At 51.7% G+C, this 6,580-nt stretch overlaps 1 non-coding gene across 1 annotated transcript; it reads left to right on the top strand.

The window, feature by feature from the left end:
- The first annotated feature begins 2,003 nt into the window (after positions 1 to 2,003).
- On the top strand, positions 2,004 to 2,075 carry TRNAA-CGC (transfer RNA alanine (anticodon CGC)). The gene has a single exon. It is a non-coding gene; the product is annotated as a tRNA-Ala (tRNA).
- Positions 2,076 to 6,580: the final 4,505 nt, after the last annotated feature.

Genomic DNA, 6,580 nt, shown 5'->3' with positions numbered 1-6,580 from the left:
AGTTCCAGAGCAGGAACAAGGAGTTACTTAGCAGGGAAGTGAGGGAATGCAGAAACAAAGGAAAAGCAGTTAAACAAGAAAAGTAATGACAATAGTTCAGCGGAAAAACAGAGTCCTGGTTCTATATCCCAGTCCTAGCCCTATATCCCAGAGTCCTCAAGGGATACACATCACAATGTGACACTATCTTAAAGTTTTCTGCCCAAACTAAGACCTCCACCGCCACCCCCCCACCCCCCACCCCACTCCCCCTGCCACCCAGGTACTGGCGCCCTGCAGATGAATGCTGTACCTTCCTTCACCACAACCCGGTGTCGGTATCGGTGACATCACTTGTATCTACCACGCGCTCCTTGAGATAAGGAGCCTCTTCTCCACCCGTGGCTGTCTCTCTGATTGTGAAATACGTGGCCTTCTTCTCCACACCTGCCAAAACCTCTGCCACTCCCTGGCTCCAAGCCCCAGCCTTTGCTCTGCTCTGCTTTTCCTGAATCCTCTGCACCTGATGATGTCAGTGGACCTCTTTCTTAAGGTTGTCCTCTCTGCTGACATCTGTGTGCTCTCCCTCTCCGATTCCACGCCCGTCTTCTTCCCCAATGCCTCTCTCTCTCTCTTCTCTTTTTTTTTTTTTTCCCCTCCACATTTCCCTTGGGATTCTTGCTCTAATCCACTGCCGCCCTAAATCACCACCTCCATCTCTGGGCCCACAGTTCTAAATGCCTGCTACCTATTTCATCCATCAAATGTAACACATTTCAACCAAAATTTCTCAACTTCTCGCCCCACCCCAGGCAGCTGCCTTCTCACGACTTCCCCATCTCCATGATTCAAGAGCTTTGTCTCTGTGCTGCTCTGAAGCTTCAAGCTTAGTGTCCTTGGATCCTTCAGCTTCCACACTGCCCAGTCTTTACATCCTTCAAACTTCCTCCCAAATTGGTACCTCTTTCCGGCTCCCACCCACATCCCCGCCCCTGCTACCTTCCCTGGATTGTTCTGTGCCTTCCTCATTGCTCCCTTATGCAAACACCTCCGAGGTGCCCCCCTGCTGCGTGTGGAATGAAGCCCAGCCGGGTGAAACTTCTCCAGGCGTCCCGGTCCCCTCCTGGCCTTCCCCTTCCTGGAACATTCCTCCCTAGCCTCCATCCCAACATTCCTCTTCCGGGGAGGCTCAGTGTGCAACTCACCTCTGTACATTCCTCTATCATGACCTCCGTGGGAGATCTCTCGTCTAAACTCCAAAAATAGGATGTCTGTCCCACACACTGGGTCTGGCACGCTCAGTCCTCTTGGCCTGTATGTTTGTCTTATTTTCCCAGCCATGTCAGAAGCTCCTGGAGCATCTTTGTGTTTCTTAGGGTGGGGTTGGTAAATTCATAAGCTCAGGGGCGAGACAAGGAAGGCAAATACAGGAGGCAGAGAGGGGACAAGGGAGATGTGTAAGAGAGTGAGAGGGCCTGTGTGGGCCAAACAGAAGCCATCTGCGGGGGGGATGGCCCTGTGGGCCACCAGTTTGACACCCTCACCCAGGTACCTTGCCCTGGCCAGCTAGTCCGTGAATATGTCTTTGATGCCCCAGAGGCAGCAGTCAGTGCCTCAGCATCTAGCAGAGGGAAGAGGGGCAGGGTGACCTGATTTCCTTGGCCCTGAGTGGAAGGAGCCACCGGCCTCAGCAGCCCAGAGGTGTCACCTCCCCTTCTCACCCAGCCGGCTGTGCCGCACCTGACGTCAGGTGCTACCCTTTGGCTCTAGCTTCCTGTGAGGTGTAACCAGCACGAGCTTTTCTCACTCAGACTAAAGAAAGGGTGGCATGCCCCTCCTGCTCATGACCCAGTCAGAGCCAGCCCGACCCCCCTGCACCCAGGGAGCACCCACTGGGCAGCAGCTGCGTTGTCTGAAGCACTGGCTGAGCCTCACGTACGCACTGACCTGGGCGGCAGAAGGACACACAGGGCGGATGTGGGGAGTAGGGGTGGCGTGGAGACAGAAGGACCCTGAGGAGGACTTCCCTGGTGGTCCAGTGGTTAAGACTCTGCACTCGCAATGCAGGGGGCTGGGTTCGATCCCTGGTCAGGGAACTAGATCCCGCATGCCGCAGCTAAAAGATCCTACATGCCACAACTAAAGATCCTGCATGCCGCAACTAAGACCCGGTGCAGCCAAATAAATAAATAAATGAATAGTTAAAAAAAGAAGGACCTGGAGGAGAAAGGCAAAGACAGAAAGCAAGACTTGGGGGCGGGAGGGGGGAGGGGGCTGACAAAGAGCACAGGGAAGCCCAGTTTTGAGTCCTCCCGTGGCCACCCTCTCACACCTGCCCCTCCCCTCACTCTCTCCTCCCTCAGTGCAGCCACTCGCCCCTACTCCCCAGCCCGCAGCCTCACCCCACTTCCAACCGAGCTACACAGGTGCCCAGACTAATCTGTTAGGCCATGACTTTCACGAAGGCTCCCCGCACGACCAATGCCAGGACACACTCCGGACGGTTCTGGCTGGCCGGGGCCCTTCTCTGTCCATCCAGCTCTCTTTTCCACTGATTCACCACGGGAAAAATCCAGTTGGCCCAGTCTGGCTCTTCGCTACCACCTTCCTTCCGCACGCGGAAGGCAACGGGCTCCAACGTCACCCGAGAAAGTTACCAACTTCTCACAAACCTCAGTTGCTGCCAGCTATATCCCCTCGTTTCCCTCCTCCCAGCAGGCCTGGGTGCAGGACAGTCATCCTAATTCCAAGGATGAGAAGAAGCTGGGGCTCAGAAGGTGTCAGTCACTTCCGGAAACCACAGGGCTGAGACCCCTCTGTGCTTCTCCCCTGGAGGCCTTCCCACTTTACCTGTCTTTTTTTTTTCTTTTTTTTTTAAAATTTTATATACTTATTTATCTTTGGCTGTGTTGGGTCTTCGTTGCTGCGCGCGGGCTTTCTCTAGTTGCAGCGAGCGGGGGCTACTCTTCGTTGCGGTGCACGGGCTTCTCATTGCAGTGGCTTCTCTTGGTGCAGAGCACGGGCTCTAGGCACGTGGGCTTCAGTAGTTGTGGCTCGCGGGCTCAGTAGTTGTGGCGCACGGGCTTAGTTGCTCCACGGCATGTGGGATCTTCCCGGACCAGGGCTCAAACCCGTGTCCCCTGCATTGGCAGGCGGAGTCTTAACCACTGTGCCACCTGGGAAGCCCTTTACCTGTCTTAAACGAATGCCATGAGCTCCTGAGGAACAAGGGCCAGGTTCTCTTTTTTATGTGACAAACAAGGCAAAAACGAGAGGACGGAGCTAGGTAAACAGTTAAGAGGAACAGTCATTAGTTCTGTGTCTGTTTTTAATCTATCCTGTTGCTGAAATTCATTTTAAAAAAAACTGAACTTCGTCCCCCTTGGCAGACGGCGCGATGCTCTCCTCCTAAAAGGCACTGAAAGAGCAAAGACACAAAGCGATTGGGGCCCAGACACAGGCAGCAGCCAGCTGGAATGTTCTGGGATGTTCTCACCCCGGTTCCTTCCTGAGGTGGCGAACCCTCTACGGAGCGGAGCTCTGTGTTTGTTGTTTCTTTCTGCGTGGAAGATGTGTGGTTACCACCAGCACAGGACCAGCAGAACCGTGACTTACATTTTCCGACATAATGTGATGTATGTACTATTTATGTTTCATGATCTGGGTCATTCCTGACCGTTCCAAAAACACTTTCTACCCGGAATATTGGTACATTGGCATGGGAGGTGGAGACACTGCACTGACTGCCCTCCCGCACAGTTTTATACTCATCATCTGCTCAGAGCGAGGCACAGCAAGAGACAAGAGGAAGCTCCAAGGCCCCGGGGGTTGACTTTACCAGCAGCGAGTGACCTGGGTCACATTCAGACTCTCAGTGCCAGGCCCTGAGTCGGTGGTCATCCACCATTGTAATCAGGGCTCCAGGAACCCCAGTCCTCAGAGCCTGCCTCAGCACCAAAGTTCACCCTAAGCTCAGATTGATCGTCTTGATTTCTTCAGTTGTGAGGTTTCTGGACAAAGTGAAGAGATAACCGAGTTTTGGAAATTCACTGTTGAATTCCAGCCACTGCCCCTGGGCAGCTCCTGCCACCCTGCTCATAGCAGCCTGCGCTGGCCTGCCGTTCCTGCGGCAGCTCGGAGCCTTCGGCCACTCCCGACCCAGCAACCATGAGGAAGAGGTGACACCCGCGGACTCCCTGAGAGCAGTCCTTCATCTCTCCTCATTCACACGAGGCAATCCTGTTGGGTGGCTTTCCCAGGCCAGGAGGCCTCCAGGCACCCAGGTGAGCGGCCAGCCGCGTGAAGAGGAATTGCATCACAGGCCAGTGTGATAAGACCAATCACAGAGGTATGCACAAAATATAGGTGATGCCCCAAGCCGCGTGAGAGGAAGTCTTTGTGAGGTGGAGGTGGCCCTGTTAAAGGAATGAAGGAAAGATAGAAAAGACTGAACGAGAAAGCTGCAAAGCGCACGCCCAGGCCCAGGTACTGCCCGGAGTGTGACGTCCAGCATGTATCCACTAACCCTACCTGGGCCTCTGCTTCATAATGAGGCCAAGACCCTTGTCTGCACATCAGAGCTGGCTGAGGCCCTCATTTGTTTACACTTTAATCCTAATCTGATCCTGGCTGGAAGGGAAGCTCTTCTCCTTTCATGCTTTCGGACAGTGGCTTTCCACCTGCCAAGTCCCAACAAAGCATTTAGGAATAAAACGAAATAAAAGAGAAAATAACAGAGCGCATCTAACATAGTAAGGATTATTTCTTGAAACTCTTGTTTCAGTTATATACATGTGTGGATGAGTGTGTAAATTGGATCATAATGTAAACAATATTTCTTACTGAGGTTGTGGTTTTAAGAAACATTGCTTTAAGGGAAAACATCCATCAGCTATTAAATACTCTCAAAAACTGTATCTTGTTCTAGGGTAGAGAAAAAAGCAAGACTTGGTTCCTGCACTTAAACTCTGGATCCGGGGTTGAAAAGACAAACACACCACTAGGACAGGATGTGAAAAACCACACTGACAGAGGGGTGTGCCCAGCGCCTGGCGAGCCACCGCCTTGCCCAGGGTCCCAGTGCTCCCAACTGGGCATTAGGATGTGAATACAGAGCTGCAGGGGTTGGTGTGGCCACCCCGGGGCCAGGGGCTTCTCAGCAGGTGCTGGGGAAGGACGCAGGGGCAATGGTGCCAGGCAGGAGTGGAAAGATCAGAAGCGGCCAGCTGAGGATGTTCCCCTGGGGGAGATGTGGGATTATTCCTATTGTTTCAAAAAGGGGATGACATGGGGCAGGGGCCGGGGCGGGGTTGGGGGAGGGCAGGCAGCAGCTTGAGAACCAGATGTTGCGTTGGTCCCTGGTTCAAGGATTCTTCAGGTTTGAACGTTGGTCCTGATGCAAACTTAGAAATCCAGTGAACTGTTCATAAGTCTGATAGGAATATCCATATTTTGCTTTTCTTCACGTTTCTGCCTTGCTGTCCAGCTAGACCCAGTGTTGGTGTCTGCCCACCAGGCTCATTACCAGCCTGCTTTCCTCTCATTATCCCTGCTGAGCACCAGTGCCTTCCCCTGATACCTCTCCTTACACCCCTGGAGGGCTGCCTGCAAGCTGGCTGAGAAAGACACAGCAGGGCTGACAGTCTGATTTTCAGCTCAGCAAACAGGGAGTGACCTCTCTTTCTGCTTGTAAAAGTAGAAATGGAAGAGAAAAGCAAAAGCAACCAAAAGAGCTAAGATTTTATTTCCCCTTTATGCAAAAACAGTTTTTGTCTGAATATAGTGTCTGCCTTTTCCTAGTAATCTCTCTGAGCCCAGTAATTGGAAAGCAACTAGGCAAATATCGATATGCAGCTAACCAAAGGGCTAACTTTTTTTTTTTTTTCCTTGGAGTATAGTTGATTAACAATGCAGAGGGCTAACTTTTAGAGGCTGGGAATCTGCTTTCTTTCCATGATATTCACCTTGACTTTGAACTCTTTTATTTATTTATTTATTTTTTGGCTGCAACACTTGGCATGCGGGATCTTAGTTCCCTGACCAGGCATTGAACCCGCGCCCCCTGCAGTGGAAGCACGGAGTCTTAACCACTGGATGGCCAGGGAAGTCCCTGAACTCTTTTTAAGATGTACCCAGGAGAGTTATAATGTGTCCTTCTGTGTTGTCCATTCTTCTGCAAAGGCTCGTCTCCTTGGCTCTCCACACATCAAGCCCCTCTCTACACCTCTGCTACCAGTGTGTTCTGCTGCCTGGAATTCCTTTGCCCATGTACTACACCTACCTGAATCCTACCTACAAGATGTGGTTCAAATCTCATCGCCTCCAGGTTGCCAACCCACAGGGAGGACTTAGAATTCCTAAAATCTTTATCCTTTTAAATTGTTATGAATAAGGGACTCATTCATTTCCCTATTTTTATAGCCTCATCGTGTTAAGTGTTTATCACTGAGACTGTAGATTCCTGGAACCCAGAGACACTAACTCATACTTCTGTGCCTGGCACGGAGCTGAGTACATAATAGGATCTCAGGATTGATCTAATGCAAATATGATACAAAATATGAGTTCAAGTCTCTGGGACCTTGGGAGCTTCCTTAATGCC

The sequence above is a fragment of the Balaenoptera acutorostrata genome, chromosome 12, assembly GCF_949987535.1.
Source record: "Balaenoptera acutorostrata chromosome 12, mBalAcu1.1, whole genome shotgun sequence".
Taxonomy (NCBI): domain Eukaryota; kingdom Metazoa; phylum Chordata; class Mammalia; order Artiodactyla; family Balaenopteridae; genus Balaenoptera; species Balaenoptera acutorostrata.
This window is presented reverse-complemented; position numbering and strand designations above follow the sequence as displayed.